This window comes from Panthera pardus, unplaced genomic scaffold, assembly GCF_024362965.1.
Source record: "Panthera pardus isolate Hobbes unplaced genomic scaffold, ASM2436296v1 HiC_scaffold_2, whole genome shotgun sequence".
Lineage (NCBI taxonomy): Eukaryota > Metazoa > Chordata > Mammalia > Carnivora > Felidae > Panthera > Panthera pardus.
This window is the reverse complement of record NW_026526765.1, coordinates 2331067-2349493: the sequence shown is the minus strand read 5'-3', so window position 1 is coordinate 2349493 and position 18427 is coordinate 2331067.

Genomic DNA, 18427 nt, shown 5'->3' with positions numbered 1-18427 from the left:
GGTACTTGTGGGCCCGATGCTGCTGTGAGCAGCTTATTCTTGGCAGAAGTGGAAGGAAGCGTGCCCGAACTTCCCGCAGACGGCCTCTTTCAGGTCATGGGGGCATCCGATGGGGCGTCTCGGTGACGTGGTCGCAGCCTCCCAAACACAGACGGCGGCAAAGCATCGGAAAATGCGCACCGTTTTCCTTCCGTGCATCCACGTTTGAGCTACTTAAGGCTACCGAGACATGTCCTGGCAAAACCTTTGTAGTTTTCTCCTATAAACTAAGCATAAATTCCGTGGGAGATGACAGATGACTTCATATACCATGCAAGCAAGCTCAGACAATAGCTTTAGCCATGACTGATTGCCTCGCTGTAACCCACTTGATGTTAAATGCATTCTTGCTGTTCTATTCCACCACTGCAATTTTGTTCTTCTGCATCCCTGGCCCTCTGTGGACTAACCAGGTTCCTGCAGTAATGATTTCTTTTCTATTGTATTGTTTTCTGCATAATCAAGTTGGTAGGCGGGGGTTTGGGTGACACGGCCATCTGTCAAGTTCATTTGCTCTGAAAATGCAAGAAATAATGGCCTCTACCACTCGGGGCCGTCCGCTGGAGGAGAGGACTATTGGCTGCCACCCTGTGCTCTCTTATTTCTCCAGTGTTCTTCCCCTTTCCATACACGGCACATACACCTCCTCCTACATGATGGGCTGTTTACATGTTTGGGTTCTTTTCAGAGGAAAAAACCCCCATATTTTCCCCTATCACTGGTCCCCCCTGTCTCGCAATTTATGCAGGCAATCCAATTAAGGAGATGCGCTAACATCCAGACTAATGTGCCTGTCTCCAGACTAAAGACGCTGCCACCGCCTGAGCGGCTCAGGAGCTCCTTCCTGTCAGGCTCCCGTGACAGGCGGTGGCTCCTTCAGGACCAAAAAATGCAGGAGCGCCCGGGAGCTGGCGCACCAGGGAGCGGAGAGGCGGTATTCTCTTTCCTCCTCAAAAACAAAAAGCTGGTAAACTCTCATTTTATCAGATTTACTGGCGTCGCACGCTGACACCCTCCCAGACCGAAACAGATGAGCGGTGGGAAGCTTTTGGGGGTTCCAGCTTTTTTCCCCTTTAAAGGAGGTGGACAGACTCATGAAAAATTACTTGCAAATCTCTTTTCTCAAAACATGACGTGGATAAGATGAGAAGCCAATAATGGGAGAATGAATTCTTCGGAATGGAACTGTCGTCTTCACAAAAGTTCCGTCGACGATGGGGACGTGTTCAGTATGTTTTGTAACATTTTGCTGCCATTCGAATTATCTCCAGAGATGAACAGGACCAAACAGGACCTTGAAGCTCTTTCTAAGCTGCTCCTCAGTCTTGGATTTACGTGTAAAAATTCATCACCCTGACCCCAAAGCTGGGAGAGTGTGGTCTCTTCCTCAGGGCTAAAGCCTATGGGGCCCTCCTCTGCAGTTTGGGGACTGTGGTCGATGCCACATGGGGCCTGCACTGCCCAGAGGAGCTGCCTCGGTGAGCGGCTTTGCAGATGTGCTCAAGCAGAGCTCTGATGGGGGTGCAATTTTCAGAGTTCTCCGGAGGAACGGAATCAGTAGATGTCTGCTTGTCCATCATCTATGTGTCTATCTATCTATGTATCTATGTATCTATGTATCTATCTATCTATCATCTACCTATATATATATCATCTACCTATTATCTGTCTATCTACTATCTACTCATTATCTAACTATCTATCAAAAGAGACATAGAGAGATAGAGCAGAGGTGGAGGGAGAGAGAGAGTGTGGAAGGGAAAAGTGCTGTAAAGAATTGGTTCACGGGATTATGGAGGCCAGAAGGTCCTAAGATCTACAGTCTACAAGCTGGAGACCCAGGAAAACCAACAGTCTAGCTTCCATCTGAGTCCAAAGGCAGGGTAACACCGATGACCAAGCTCGAAGGCAGTCAGGCAGAGGAGAATTCTTTCTTATTCAGTCTTTTACTCACTCAGCCTTCAGCTGGTTGGATGAGGCCCACCCACCATGGGGAGGACAATCTAGTTCACTCAGTCTGCAGATTCCGGTGCTAACCTCATCCAGAAACACCCTTAAAGGCACCCCCAGAGTCATACTTAACTAAAAACGTGGGCGGCCCATGGTTCGGTGCAGGGAGCACGTGCAGTTGTCCCTCACAGGCAACACTGTGCTGGCATATCTCCACGCAGACATGCAAGCAGACCTCTGCTTCGCTCGTGGAATAGGAGCACGTAGGGGACCCTGACGTCACACAAGCGGGGGGGTCTCAGACTCCGTCTTACCTGAATAATTGCTGCTGAGAACAGGGAAGGTGGGGGGAGAATTTGTGCACGTCGGAAAGGGCCCCAGAGGTGCAGACACCCCCTCGGAGGGGAGAGAGCGGTTGAGTTTGGGGAGAAGGCCCACCCCGCCCCTCGAGGCGAACTCAGCCCCTTTGTGGGGCCAGGTGTTTCCACTCTTCTGGGGGAGCTAACGAAGGCACCCTGGCGAAGACAGCCACTTCTACACGTTCGTGACACGTCTGTCTGGCTCTCAAAATGCTTCCTTGTTAAAACCCGAAGTTAGGCTAGAAGCAGAGTTCCTCAGAAGACATTTTTGAGTAGTAGTGAATCCATATAAAGGGGACACGGAATGTTTTTCTCACAGAGTGGGTGTGGGGAAGTGTTTTCCATGCACTTAAAGTAATTCTTGCTGGATTTTATGAGCTCTAATCCTGTAACAATTGAGTTATAAATTTTATTTTCTTTTTCTCCAGAATGAAACATCACTCAGAGAGATGGGCTATTTTTAGCATTTGACTTTAGGAGGAGCAGTGGGGAAACCAGCTTACAGGTTTGAGGCAATTCCTAAGTAACAGACCCAGAAGCTTTGCAGTTAGGTCACAGCATGCGTCACACATTATAACGCGGACTCCAGATCCATGTTTTGCTTGGTTATAATTTCATAGTGAATGAGCTGCTCAGGTCATCAATTAGCCAGACTCTTTTAACGTGTATTTTTATTTTTGTTTTTGATAAAGAGAGAGACAGAGTGTGAGCATGGGAGGGGCAGAGAGAGATGGAAACACAGAATCTGAAGCAGGCTCCAAGCTCCGAGCTGTCAGCACAGAGCCCGACGCGGGGCTCGAACTCGTGAACCGTGAGATCATGCCCTGAGCCGAAGTCGGACGCTCAAATGACCGAGCCACCCAGGAGCCCCTGGCCAGAATCTTTTAGATGTTTTATTGCCTGAATTTGTGCTGATAAACATTTTCCCAGGCAGTTTTAAAGTCTTTAGAGATGAGGTCAACTTTATGGACAGACTTGAAAATCTTGTTCAGTAGTGTTGGGAACTTGGAGGGAGAGAACCGTAAAAATCCTGTCAAGCAGCAGCTACGTGTTGGATGAGGTGGCCGATTCATCTTCCTGTGCACACAGAGGAGCCCTTCGGAGAGTTGTGTGTTATCCATCTAGAACATTCCTCTGGTCTCTCCTGGCTCTGCAGAGACCATCTGTTGGATTCCAACATATGCCTTTAGCCTGGGAAGTGTGCGTGCTTATAGTAAAATATTTACATGACATACAAAAATAAGCACAAACATTGGGCATTTCTAGACATGCCCCCACTGAACACACGCATCATACTTTGCAAAGAGAAAGAGAGGTCCTAAAATCGTATGTAGCTAGAACCCCTTGGGGAAGGAAAATTGGCACCCACAAAATGGGGTCTTTCAAGATCCCTGAAATTTCCACTTGAAGCCTGAAAAAATGCACCAGTTGGACAATCTATCAAAATGAGTCCATTTTAGTTTGCTTCTCCTTCCTTGATGCCCTGCGTTCTGGTGTCTTTGCCCGATTGACGGATAAGGACAAGCGTAAGCAACATCACATACCTTGATGGACCCCACTCTTTCTTAATCATTCCAAAAATGCCCAACTCCCATCACGATAAATTGGAGGACAATGAGGTCCGTTAAGCATCCTGTCGCCAAAACCCATCTTACCTCGTAGCAGTTGCTGGTCTTGCTGGCTTCTCTCCCTTTGCCCACCCCCCCCCCAAATCCTCTCCCGGGCTTTGTGGACACCTATGCAGACCCTGTGTACTGGGTATGGATTAATTGCCCAGCACCATGTTGCTGCCAATGCAGATCCCTGACCTCTGGAGCCCTCCCAGCCTCTCCTGCCCCAGGAGCTCCCGAGCTCTCCTTCCATGCCCAACCTGGCCTTATTCTCTCCAAAGGACTCTGATTTGCCTTTGAAAAGCAGTGTGGGCCGTGTCCCCATTATGTCACAGGGCTTCTAAATCTGCTCATTCAGGTAACTCAAATTAAGTCCCAGACACAGCCCACCTATAGCTTAACACACGGCAGCCAGACCACAGCCACTGGGACACACAGCACACCTACCACCCCCCTGACAGAGAGTCCAGATGCTGCCTGGAGACCCCAAACCCTCACCTCCTGGGATTTCGGCACATCCTGAAGAGCTGACAATGGGAACCACTGGAGGTGCTCACTCAGGCTTGGTGCCAGCCTCACACGAACTCTAAGCGGAGACGGGCCCAGTACATCCTGCACCGACGGTTGCCCCAGAATCACCAGAAGCCACCCAGCGAGTCTGCTCTTCCTCTGTGTGGACAGCTGTCCTCCCTGACAGACCCCAGGCCTCTTTCTCTGAGAGCTCCAGCCAGTCTGGACTTCTATGCCACTTAGGGGTAGACTTTCACATTCTGAGCCCAAGAATTCTCGTCCTGTAATTTATAAACAACCGAAAATAAGACGGAAACCCATAGACATTTATGTCAGAGTTCCTGATGTGCTCAAGCTCTCCTCCCCTCCACTCTCCCTGATGGAGCGTACCGTCCCTCTGGAGGGAACGTTGGAAAGGTAACCACAACCCCCCACTGCAGGGCAACGCACACATTACATGCGTGGATATTATGTGTAGGTGGGTGTAACGGGTTGCCTGCTCCCAAACAATGTGCCCAACAGGGACCTTGAAGTGACTTTATTTGGAAAAAGAGTCTTTGCAGATATAATTAAGTTGAGGATTATGAGTGGAGATCATCAAAGTTGAGTTTAGATCCCTGAACCTGGAGTGTTCAAACTTGGACTTTGAAGGTCACGGTGGAGACGGTGCCACGTCGGCTGCATTCCTGAGAGGCAGTCACAGATTACACCTTTCTCAAGGGACAGACGATGGCCTCCATTGCCCTCAGTTGATGGCAAGGGACACACAGTGGGGAAAACCAAGTGAGGGCAAGGGCAAACATCGGAGCCCCACAGCCCCAAGCCCAGGAACAGCTTTAGGCACTGGGAGGTGAAAGAGGCAGGAAGGACCCTCCCCTGGAGCCTTGGAGGGAGTGTGGCCCCTGCCCACACTTGGTTTGAGAACTCCGGCCCCAGAACTGCCAGCGAATAAATGCCCGTTGCTTTGAGGCCCCCAGTTTGTGGTCATTGGCTATGGTAGCCACAGGACATGAGTACAGAAGGTTTCCATGTCATAAGCTGTCATTTGGCGGCTCCCTCTTAGACTAATCTTTGCCATCATAGCTACCGAAAATCTGTGAAGACCAAAGTCTTGCATCAGAAGCATTGCCAAAGCTGCACTTAAAGAGCTACGCTCTGCAGAGGCGTCTCTCTCTTCCCTTGCAAAGCTGACTTGGTAGAGAAGGTTCCGAAGAAATGACAGCATTCTGCGGTCAACTTTCCTCCAGCCTCTGTGTCTCGCCTTCCAGGAGCAGCTGGCGGGTTTGATCCCAGGGAGATAGCGGCTGTGTTCACGGACTCCTGGGCCCCTGCTCTGTGCCACGTGTGGCCCCCCACCACGTACACACGCTCACCCCACCTCCGGCCTCACATGCCGCTGAGCCAGGTGACTCTGGTCGTGTATCTACCTGCCATCCCTGTAGCACGAAGATTGCCACATGGGGGCACGGAGCTCTCTAGAAGAATGGAAGTGGACCCTAACAAGAAAAGCACTTGGCGGAGACAGGTGCCCACTGGACGATGCAAACCCTGTGCACACGCTCTGTGAGGTGGCCGTCCCCTGGCCGGCGGCCCCATTCCCCGAATCCCGGCCCGCCCCGCCCGCCCGTCGGCCTCCTTCCTGCAGACACTGAAGGCTTCTCCTGCTCCCTGGAGAGCTTTGCCTCCGGAGGAAACTGAGATAATCGAGCGTTTGTTTCCTGCCCCACAAAACTATCATTTATTTATAGCGCTCGGCCAGGTTGGCCAAGACGCAGTCTCAGCGGCCGAGTCTGAGCAGAGACCTTCGTCTGACACATTAACAGGCTCATTGACTGCAGTGCGGGTGACGTGTGGCCGCCCTGCTTTTCACACACCGGCCTCGCTCTGGGAAGAGGGCCTGAAGGAAGGCAGTGGCGAAGGGTGTGAAAATAAAAACTGCTGTGAGGACCCTCCCCGCCCACAGCGCCATAGGTCGTAGCTTAGATCCTAAGGAACGTGAGGGAGACAAATACTCGGATTTTCAACGAGCCGCTATTCACGGGGCAGGCCGCCCAGGTAGTTTTGAGCAGGTCGCTTTCTGACGGGGTCAGCTTTCTTTCTTCATAAACCCGAGATCCGCATCATTGACCTTGACCTCTCTTTGCGGTGCATTTGCAGGGAACCTCAGGGCCCAGTCCTCCCTCCGCCTCTCCTGGGGCTAAAACTGGTAAAGACCGGATTCATCCAGCCATGAAGCTGAGGTCTGAGTGCACGCCCTAGGGGCCCGAGACTAGACAGGGGGACCCCAGAATGCAAAGGTCCCACCAGACACCTCTGGGGAGGGGGGTGAGAGGCCCAGGTGACGGAGGAGGTGATGCTATTTAGAATCGGGGGGCAGATGTTGAATGAGGCAGAAAGACGGCGCTGCAGGTTTCTGAGGATGTCCATTTCCCGGTTCTGTGAGGGACCAGCTCTGCTTAACCTCTCCCCCCGACCTGTGCTCCGTCAGACTGAGGGGTCGCGCCACCCGGCGAGGGTATTTTCACCTCCGCGACCGCAAAGGGAGCTTCCAAGAGAAGGAAGTACATCAAAAGTAATAATCGCCCATGACTGCGCTTAGTGGGATGACCAAACTTAATTAAGCAAGTGGTTCCATGGCGTCCGGTTGAACGATATGTTCAAACTTCTTGGCTTTTGGGTGGTCTCATGTAGATTTTCTACCTTGTAACTCTGAAAAAGATGTTCTAATAACATCTCATCAGAAAAAAATATGAAGGTTTTTCATCCATATGGCTGTGGGCGCCTCGGCTCGGCCTTCACGTTTATGTGAAAAGAGCCAGTGTCTGAATGCTAACACTGAATCAACACCAGATGCCCCTTACTTGTGAGGCGTCCCTTTTACATGCGGCTGTGAAGTGACCACTGCTTTTGGACCACACAGCCGTTGTGAGACTCGGTTACTGGCCAACGACCAGAGTCGTGTGGGCTTCAGGGTCCCTGGCGAGGCATCAGGGGAGATGCGCTTTGGAAGGTTCTCACCCACCCACCACGACCCCGCCCCGCATGCCTGATGGGAAGCCCCAGCACAAAGCCATAGGGGACTGGTCCCGTGGCCTCCGGGAGGTCCACAAACAGAATGGCACACACAGATTTAACCAGCAGGGAGAGCCATTGGACCCCCCCAAGTTTGGTGGAAGGAAGCTTTGCTGTTGGGCTGTGTGATGGTTGACTTCTGCCCTGCAGTGCCTCACCTCAGGCATGAGGGTCCGGGCTTCTGCATGACGAGGAGGGCCGTCTCCTGTACGACCAGGGCCAGAGATGGGTCTGTAGGACGGAGACGGTCTGCCCCATCACCCTGCATCCACCACAGGATGGTGGCCGACACGGCTCGTGGAACCTGGTGAGCCAGGGGCTATGACCGTCCTGCCACTCTGCTCTTTCCAACCAGATAGGATCTGCCCTAACTTGCAGGACAGGGACGCAAAGTCAGAATAGAGACGGTGCAGCCCGAGTGGAAGATGCCTTTCCAGCCTGGTGGACAGCAGCATGGGGTGAGGAGAGGGGCAGAATTTACGCCGTTCCCACAATGGGGTCAGTTTCCATGCCTAGTGCTGCCGGAGGAAGGGTGATCTCCCCACACGCACCCATCTCAGCCATTTGCCACTTTCTCTAACCCTCCAGGGAAGCCACGCTGGCTGCACTCCCTCTGGCACACCAGAGTCCTTGGTGGCACCGGCGAGAAGAGACCGAGGCCACAGGTGTGTGGGGAGGGTCGCTTACAGGCAGTGGCTGGGGGCGGGGAGGGGGGCCGGTGCTGAGTCTGCGTGCCCATGCTGCCCAGCAGGGGAGGGAGCATGGACACCCACCTGACGGGCAGGGAGGCATTGAACAGGGGCTCCTCCTGGCCGGCGGCCCCGCCATTCCCAGTTGGGACAACAGCTGGTCACGCTGCTCTTACTGGGTGTCATGGTCATCTGGGCCATGGCCCTATCAGGGCCGGCATTCAAATCCAACCAGAAGCCGAGCGCTGGCCTCACTCGGGGGGGGCTGTGGACTGGATTGCGGAGAGGGGTAGACACCGGTAGCTTGGTGATGTCGCCCGAGTCTGCCACAGGCTACATAGGAGACAAGCTGCTTTTAATCCATCCATCCATCCATCCATCCATCCATCCATAAAAATGGAATTGCTAATGATCTGGGGAGCTGCCCATTTGGGGGAGCGTCGGGGCAACTGCTAAAACAGGCTGGGTGAAAACGTAGCGGCCGGCAAGTACGAAGGTTGGTTTTCTTGTTTGGCAAACCGGGGTTTCGTGCCCTTGTCATTGTTTTTATTTCGTGCTCCCAGGAACTGTTTCACTCTCCAGTGTCATCAGAAGATCATCAGTCAAGCCCGAACTGGCACCAGCCTCCCCCACGGGTTAACGGGTACCACCAGGAACACTGGCCCCAGCACTCCGGGGCTGCGGGACCCATTGATCTTGCCTAGTTAAGTCATGTCAAGTCAGCAGCTTCACAGGGCCCCACTCCAGGGGTGCCTTCTAAGAATAATATGGCCATTTATAAACCAAGGCACCTTCCATTGTTTTTTCCCTCCCTCTTTTGAAAAGGCTGAGCCTCGTGGGGACTTTCCATGGACGTGGAAAGGAGCTCCCTTAGGAAAAGAACATGGTCATCTGTTTAGTATCTACTCAGCAACATTCTGAGCCATTTAGGGCAGGGAAAGCTTCTCATTGTATTTATTCAGTGCCTTCCTCAGAATCTTTTGCAAGGACCTCATTTATCCTCCAGACGTCTCAGGGAGGAAGGTAAACTGTGGGGGCTGGAGGCGGTTCACAGGGAGGAGAGGGGAAAGTAGAGGGGTCGAGGGGCTCCCCAACACCAGGACACTGCACGGCTAGGAATAAGCTCTACATTCCGCAGTCCAGGTTAGTTGTTAGAACGTGCCGGAGTGCCACCTGGGAGAGAAAAGGAACACTTTATAACAGGTCAACGATTGTTGCCCTGCATGGAGAAACAGTTGTAGACACTCGTAGATCAGGTTAGACTTAAAGACGTGTCTACCTCCTCCCATGATGGGAGACGGCTCTGTCCCCATGCTTGGCCCATCACAGGCACTTAATGAGCATTTGCTGAACTGAACCCCCCTTTGGGGAGACCACAGTGTGTGGTGCCCAGAGAACACACCCCACCTGCTTTCTGTACTATTGGAAGAGCTTCCATTGTATTGTGTTGGAAAATTGCCAAACAAACAACATTTAAATTGAAAGTGCCAGAACTCAACAAAAGTGGTACAGGCCAAGAGCATAAGGTGGCCCAGGTGAAGTGTGATCACTGGGGGCCAGACAGGGGAGAGGCTGCAGGGAGGCCAGGCTCAGCTAGACCAAAGGAAAGAAGGTTGCTGATGACAGATTGAGGCGCAGGTCTCCAGCCCAGTCCGGGGGGTCCCCAGGGAGGCCAGTATGGGAGCAAAAGTGAATGTATGTATTGACCAGAAGGTCGAGAAAGACAGCTATGTGAAGAAATCCAGTTGAATCCAGTTGGAAATTGGAACCACAGGCCGTATGATCTAGAGAGATATCAGCAGTGCTGATGTGTCTGTAGAGGAGACAAAGGAGTTCGGTAAGTAAATGAACTCTGGAGGGAAGGGCAGAGAATGAACTGGTCAGTATTGTGGCGGAGTCTAGAGATCATGACAACAGACAAGGGGAGAAAAGGAGAAAAGGATTTGCACGTGGCGTACTAGTAAACGTTAACGCATAAGAAGAAACAGCTTTAAAATTATAAACAATGAGAAAGTGGTAAGGAAGTCAATTATTGAGGAAAGTCTCAAAATGAGTATTTCTCTATGTGATAGAAACGACCAGTTGCTGTGAGATAAAGTAATGTCTTTATAATAGCAATGACAATGATAAAATATCCAAGAATAAATTCAACTAATGAAAACCCGTAACACATTTACTGAAGGACATTTGAAACATTGGATCAAATGGGAAAGTGTATCTTCCTGGACAGCCGTTCTGCTGCTGCTTGGACGACCAAGCTACTCGTGACAGAGGTCTAAACATGAGGTGGCCTGGGGAAGGCAGGTGTTGGTGCGGGGATGGGCCAGTTCTGCTCCAGGTACAGGGACCAGCACCTTCCTTGCCTTGCTAGGGGTGTTGGTCCACCACCCCACTCCCCGTGGCTGGCTGGGGGGAGCGGAGGTAGGAATCGGGCAGGCAGCTTCCACGGGGCATCATCCTGTTTGCATGGATCATCCGCATTGAGTCTCGGGCTGCGGCCAGCTGCACGGGGCCCCAGCGGGTGTGATGGTCCTGGAGGAAGACTGTAAGAGGAGGCAATGAGAAACACAAGTCACCATTGTAAGAGACCCATCACCTTCCAAGGGGGTTTAAATGCAGTTCTAATTCCAACGCAAGCTGTCTCAAACCTGGCACAATCCTTCCAGAGGTTACCTGCAAAGACAAACATGAATAGCCAAGAAAATGTTTTAAGAGGTGATGAGCTATGGTGTCCTTTACCAAACCTAAATGGTCACCAAACAGACGCAAAACTATGATACTGGTAAAGATTAGAAAGAAGTGGAACAAATCTGAAAGTCAAGGCACCGATGTACATCAAATAAAGATTATATACATTATCCATAGTAATGTAGTTCCATATCTAAACATGGAGACACAGAGAGACAGGGATGGAAAGCCAGAGGTGAGACATAGAGAGAGACTGGAGGAAAGAAACAAGAATGGAGAAGGGAGACTGACCACCCTCCGACTCCATCCCCCACACACCCAAACATAGCTGGGCTTAGGGCAAGAGAAGCGTGCACGTACATCCCCATGAATAATATGCAGGAGATCTGTAAATCACATGTGTAACGTGTATATGAATCAAGTACAAGATGAAAGTCATTTCGAATCAACGAGGTATACCAGTAATATAGAAAGATAATGATTTGAAAAATATTAGGTTAGGTTCCTACCTAGGCACATAATCCAAAATGAATGCTAAATGGAATAAGTAAAGACGTACAAGTTAAAAATGCAACCGTAACAACATGGCGGAGGGGATGCATGCTCGGGTGGGTAACTCCAGTCACGGAAGGGCCTTGGGGACACCAGGGACAGCAAGCCAGGCCTGGGGTACAGAGCGTGATGCCCACTCGGAGTCGGGACCCAAAGGTCTTGGGGCTCCTAAGGCAGCAACCCACAGTTCAGATCTATCACAAGGAAATGGCCCCATGGGGACCGTAAGAGGTGGCTGTGAAGGAGCTCACGGCAGAAACGATGACTAACAGTGATGATAACACCAGCTCCCAGGGTACACCCGGCCGGCAAGAGACTGGGGCGCCCGGCCCCGCAGGGCTGAGCTGTTGTCCATGTGGTGCATATCAGGTTCAGTGGGGATAGAACAGGCGGTCGGGGTGGACAGGGGACGTCTGTAGCTTCTGGTCTTCAGGGAAACCAGCATGGCAGGGGCTCACTCACAAGTGGGAGCAGTCAGGTCCATCCCGCAGGTGTCTTTGGGCAACCACAGTCCTCTCTCTCCCCCCTGACCTTGCAGACTCCGGCCAGCTGTCCCCTCCCCAGACCAGTGTGTGTGGCCTCCAGGCAATACAAGGTCTGCTCTCTCCCTCCTGCCTCCCCTCTCCCCTCCAGCCCCCAGGTCCTCGGTCCTCGTCCTCCCCACAGCCCCTGACCCAAAGGGCCAGTTAGATCGTCGTTAAATACAACGGCTGCGGTGGCATCCAGGCCTCGGAGAGTGGCTTCTCATAAAGTGGCCCCTGCCAAGTCCTCCCGGGGGGGGGGGGGGAGGGGCAAGACGCTTTTAGATCATCTCCTTCCACGTGCTTTTATTTAACATGTAAATGTATGGGGCAGCTTTTTTGAGATAAAATTCATGGGCCACCACCTTTTCCCATCACTATCCACGTGAGGAGCCCCTGTAGACTTTCTTTTACCTAATTACTCCCCACCCATGAAAATTTAATAACACATATATGCTATGTGTCTTTGTATTGTATGTGTATCAGTGGTTAATGCATGAAAGGATTAAGACTTTTATTCCCCAAGAACCAATTTCGTCCTCTTGGGATGATATCGGTCGTGTTGAACATGCATAATTTAGATCCAAGTTTTCCAACTTGGATACAGAGACTGGAATTGTTGGGCCAGCTTTGAATAAAATCACGGCCGTGGATCAGGACCCACTGGGGAGGCCACCCCTCCCGGCGCCGGGGGTCAGCCCTGCTCCCTGAAAGGCCCTCGGTCTGTGTGAAGCCAGCGGGGAGGGGGTCCAGCTTCAGCCGTGCAAAGGGGCTGGGGAACATCGGGGTGGCCCTCCTGGGGTTGCGATCGCCAAGGACCCCGGAGAGCCAGAAGGAGCAGCAGACCCTCTGTCATTGCAGCCGTCCAGGGATACTTTCGCGGCCAGAGGGGAGACGCCTTTCTCTGTGTCACAGGAGAGGAAGAGGCACCACGGGTAACAGGCCAGCTGCCGCTGCTGTATGTGGTCCAAGCCTGTGCCTCCCAACAAGGCTGGAGGGGGCCGGGGAGAGGGGGCCAGAGCCCTGAACGCCGTGCATTCTCACCAGACGAGAGTCTCTTTCAAATAACTCGCTTTCTTTCATTTCTGTTCCAGGAAAAAGAAAGGAAAAGGAGAGGGGCCTACGAAAAAATAGAGGGAGGAGGGGGAGGAGGAGGGAACGGGAGGAGGGAAGGGGAAGAGGGAGGGGAGGGGCAAGAGGGAAGGGGGAGGCACTCCGGGCAGATCGGAAGGCTGGTCCAGTCACTGAGAACAGAAGAAACATCTGTAGTGGGTTTGGTTTCACATATTTGAAAAGTCAAATGGAAAAGCCCTTCATAAGCACCCCTCAGTCCCATCCTTTGGTGACATTAGGACCTTGATCTCTGAGAACCCGAAGGCCTTGGAGACTCCCTGTCCAGTCCCATCCGGGTGAGGCAGCCTGTGGGGCATCAGGCGGGACCTCGTGCCACACCTGGAGAGGCTGTGAGAGTCACGGGTGTGTTTGTTCCCCTGGGAGGGTGAGGGCAGTCAGGATGGTGATGGCCCAGACCCAGCCAGGCATCGGGGGTGTGAGCCTGGGGGAGACACTCACAGGGACCTGGGCTCGACCCCCAGATCCTTGAAGGGGCACTGGGAGGAGGGGGAAGGAGGCAGAAAGTGGGGAATGGGCGTAAGGAGGGCCGGCGGGGGCCACAGACACCTGCTGCCCAGGGGACCCTGGAGCCCACCCTGGGGAAGACCTCGTCAATGGGCAGAGGTGTCCGGGGACAGACTGCCATCTGGGCCAGGGCGTGGGCCGGGATGCTGTAGGCGGGCTTGAAGTCTCTCTCATTGTCGCTTTCTCTGTCCTGTTGTGTGTGGAGGGCTCGCCCCCTGGGGTGCTGTGTCCAAGCTCCCGGCCCCGGGGGTTCCGGATGGTCCGGCCATTGGGAGGCCACGGCGGGAGATTGGCGGCGGGAGGGAAGAAAGTTGGGGCTGTCTTCTCTCACTGTGGGTGAGGCGCACACAGAGACTGCCAGACGCAGTGTTCTCAGTCTTTAATCTTGGGAGAAATAGACTATAGAGGAAATGGGCTGCCCAGTGTTGGAGACCACAAGGCCTGCAGGATGCATGGCCCACTGTCGCCCAATTTCCAGAAGAAGGGAGGGGCGCGCTGGCAAGAGCAGAGCCGGGTATGTCACCGCCCCCTCCCCTTACCCACGTTGGCACGGACCGCTGACCCCCATGTGGGGCCGTCGAGTCACTGGTGAACAGAAGTGCCGACAAGTTCACGGTCTGGACGCTCCCGCAAACGGCCGTGGGTTAGTGGGAGGGAAGCGGGGCTGCGGGAGGGGTCGGGCCTGCGGAAGGACGACCTGGGCAGGACACCGCAGTTCAGCCGCACGTCCGGACCTGCGGTCCCTGCCTGCCTCTCTTCCCGGTCTGTTCCCAACCTCCTCTCTGATGAGCCTCCGTTCATCAAAGGCAGTTTTCATCCAATTCTAAACATGAATTTTTATGATAATTTAAGTCACGTGTTTCTGATTCACTGCCAATGAACTCACCAAACATTTTGGCAACTGCCGTCGGGATGTCCCAGCAGTCTTGCCAATGTTCTGTGTGTTTACCCTTACACACACACACACACACACCCTCGAAATGCAAAGCAGAGGATGTTCAAAGTGGTTTCAAGACGAGCCCAGCAGAACTGCATTTTCTGGTTATATTCTTCTCGGCCATCTGGGGAGGGTCACAGCCTCTAGAAGCGTGACCACCGACCCGGGAAGCCCCCCTGGAGTCCCAAGACAGCACAGCAAAAGTAAGGCAAACACCCGGTTTCCAGGAGCATCTTTGGCTGTTGGAAGACGTAAGTCGCTGATAATGAATGTTGCTGAATCCAGGTAATTACCGCACTGAGGCCCTGGGTCCACGCCTTCTGTGCTCTGTGCGCCTGGTATGTGGGGAATCCCCTGGTACTTTCTGTTCATTGAATCTCTTGTTTTTTAAGTCCTGTTCCAAGTGATCTGGAGCAAGATAGCGAGAACAGCAACCCCACCTGCCCACCAGCTCGCGTTCAAACTTTTGCCCCTTACAGGTCCTTTCTGCCTGGACTCTAATTTGTCTGAAGTATGTTTGCTGTGACTTCCCTCCGGCCACCGCCTCCCTCTGGCTCCCTTAACCCCCCTGGTGAGCCCCTAAGCCCTCCCCCGGGCACTGCAGGGGTGTCCGGGGGCTTCCCTGGGACCCACGCAGGAGGCGGGTGCAGCCAGAAGAATGAACAGACCCTCTCCGCCCATTTCAGGGGAAGAAAAGCTCCCCCTTGCATCTTTAATTCCGTGTGGCAGACATTTGTTGTGCATCTGCTGCCTGCAGGTCAAGGACAGGTGCTGGGGGAGAGACGTCATGGACAGCACGTGGGACTGGGCATTTGCACCAATCGTAGCCACCTGGGGCGGGTTGGAACCCGGGGATCAGGAAATCTGGAGGGAAGGAGGGGGCGCCCAACCGATGACTGGGGGACTGGGAGCTCCCAGAGCGTGGGTGCCGGGAGACCGAGGGGAGGCCAGCGTGTGCAAGCAGGTGGTGTGGCTGGGTAGGTACGCTGGGTTCTCGGATGCCAGGCTGAGGAGTGGACAGTGAGAGCCACCGTGATCATGAGAAGGGGTGAAGGGAGGCCGGAGGAACCTCAGGGAGAAAATTACCCCGTGTTGAGTGGAAAAAGGAGTAGTCACGAGGACACAGACATCTTCCTGGGGTCTGTCCTGGGCTGTGTGTCCTGGGCTGAGAGGTGTCAGGAGGGGTCAGGTGCAAAGGTGGGGGCACAGGGGATCTGAAGTCACTAGTGATGGGGACAGACTGAGGGGAGGAGTCCCAGGAGAGTCTTCAGGGCCCCTCTGCCCCCACCCCTCCACCTCACTCCTGGTGCCAGGTGGGGCGCCCGGACAGAGTCTCCCTCCCTCGTCACCTGCCAGCTCCATCCATGACAGCTCTCATCCGGCACTTTCCAGTCCCCCCAGCACCCCTCCCCGGCCTGCACTGGTTCCCAGACTCGGGGACAGACCCCCTTCCAGAGCTGGGCTCCAAGTGACTCGAGTTCCAGTGTGAGAAGAACGGAGACCCCTGTCCGAGCCCCGACCGCCGAGGGAGCAGAGCACAAGACTGGGGGTGAGCCGGGTGGCATCTGAGGGACGAGGGAGGGCAGACGTGACTCCCACCCCTATGTCCCACCCCTTCCCCAGGGGTGTGAGGGAGCAGGGGGTCCTTGCAGGCCACACCTGTCCTTCCTTGGCCACATGATAGAAACCAAGTGGACAGAATTACCTTAACTTAAAATTCTCACAGACAGGGAATTAGATGAGATGGCATCTACCTGAAGACCGAAGATGTGTGACTTTTCAAGGACATCAGCAGTTTAAAGTGTTATCACAAGATGCACAAGAGTCTCCTCTGTTCACCCCCATGGCATGAGACCTTCCCAGGAAATCCACGATTTGCTTGAAGACGACTCTTGTCTCTGTTGCTGTAAACATCTTTGCAAGCCCGATGCTCTCCTCATGGAGCTTGGTCCCACCCACGAAGGACTGGGCTGTCCAAAGTGGGGCTGAGCAAATGCACGTTTCCACACTCCCTGCCCGGGGCCCAAACAGCTCAGCCGCCGTTCACCCCCTCCTCCCACGGCACGGATGGGTAAGGAATGCCTTGTTCAGAATGTTGTGAGATCTCAAGCTTAGTTTTCAAATTCTGAGGCAAGGAAAATTCCTCGCTGTGCTTTGCCAGAGACTTCTACTCATGTGTCAAATCCCATGTGATTTCAGGGAACTGTGATCTACGTGTGTCTCATTCACTTGTTCTGGAATCCTGAAGCTTGGGAGCCAGCGCTCCGTGGGCGGACACAGGGAGGGGGCCGGGCGGTGTGGCAGCCAGCCTGCAGCTGTCGTGCCCAGATCACACCAGAGCACCTGCCAGGGTGGTCCTCGGAATGTGGCATCACAGTGACCACGAATGAAGCAAGGACCAGACACGGGCTCGGGGTGAGGTCTACCGTGACAGGCTGAAGAAGACCTGTACTCATGGAGCGGAAGGAGGAAAGGAGAGGCAGTGTGGGGGAGCGGGCATTGCGGTCAGGGCTGGGATCGATCCGCCTACACCCTGAACCTCTCTGAGGCTCCTTTGCTCCTCTCTGAAACGAGTAGTGACAAGACCTTGCTCCTGAGTGTGGGCGTCTGATACTGTCTTGCATGGCGAGTGTGTCCTAACTCACGGCTCCTGCTTTGGGCTCTGGAGGGACAGGAGCACGTCCATCCTCGGACTGCGGTGGCAGTGGGAAGAAGACAGGCTCTTGGCGGGGTGGGAATGTTGCTTTTATAACTTACTAGCTGGGTGGCTCTCGATGGCAGGGTCACTTCATCACGTTATGGTTTCTTACGTACGAAGCTTAGCTCGTGCGACCTGGCCTCCGGCAGGCCACCAGCTACATCTTTGAGTACGTAGCACCACGCTGGACGCCGGGTGATGGACGGCTTGGGGCGACGCATGTACGGGGCTCCCTCAAAGGGGACTGCATGGGACTCCAAGCTGGATGTGCTTCGAGTAGGTCTGCCTGCAAGAGGGGCTCTCGGGGGGCCTGCCGTTGAGAAGGGGGGCGTCGTGACCCCCAGTGCCTCCCTGAGCTTGTCGCCCAGAGAGCTCTACGGACCCAGAGAGGGTGGGGACTCCTCCGTCCCCCACCTGCCGGGTGATTGCTCACTACTTACCGCCTTTTCATGTCAACAATTTCAGGCCACAAAAATAAAAATAAAATTGTAGCTCAGCTTTGCAAGCTTCCCAAAAGGATGAAATTAGAGAAGACACAGAGCACGCATCGAAAACCGTGTGAGGTACCATAGACGTAAATGGTGGACGTGCCTCGTCACGCACACGGAGGGTGGGAGATAGGTAAAGGGGCCGGTCTTTGAGACAAGTAGTCCCCTGGCCATTGGCATCAGGGCAGCAGCCGCCCGGCGTGTGTGGGTCCCTGGCTGGTCGACTGCAGTACCGGCTCGGGCAGGAGCTCAGTCCCTCAAGGAGAAGTCCCTAGGCACCTCAGGGCCCACTCGAGGGTCCCTGTCCCCCACCCCCGTCCTGGCTCGGGGGCAGGACAACAGGGCAGGAGCAGAAGCGTCTTCACTAGACATAAGTGGGTGTGAAATCTTTCCACAAGACTTTAGGTTTTGATATTATTTTAAACTTTAAAACCCAAAAGATTTATAATTGACTAATAGCTACAAATTCGCGAAACTAGGGAGGATCAAAATCAGACCAAATGTGCCGTCATCTGTGAAGAATTATTATTTTCTTCTTTTCTTCTTATAATCATCAATTTTAGGAAGCAGATTGCCCAGAATAATTATTTCTGAGTTAAAATTGTTTTTTGTAATTCATCAGTCTCACAATTGTGTGTAATAATCACGTCTATTTATTTTTTCTTAAGTAATCATG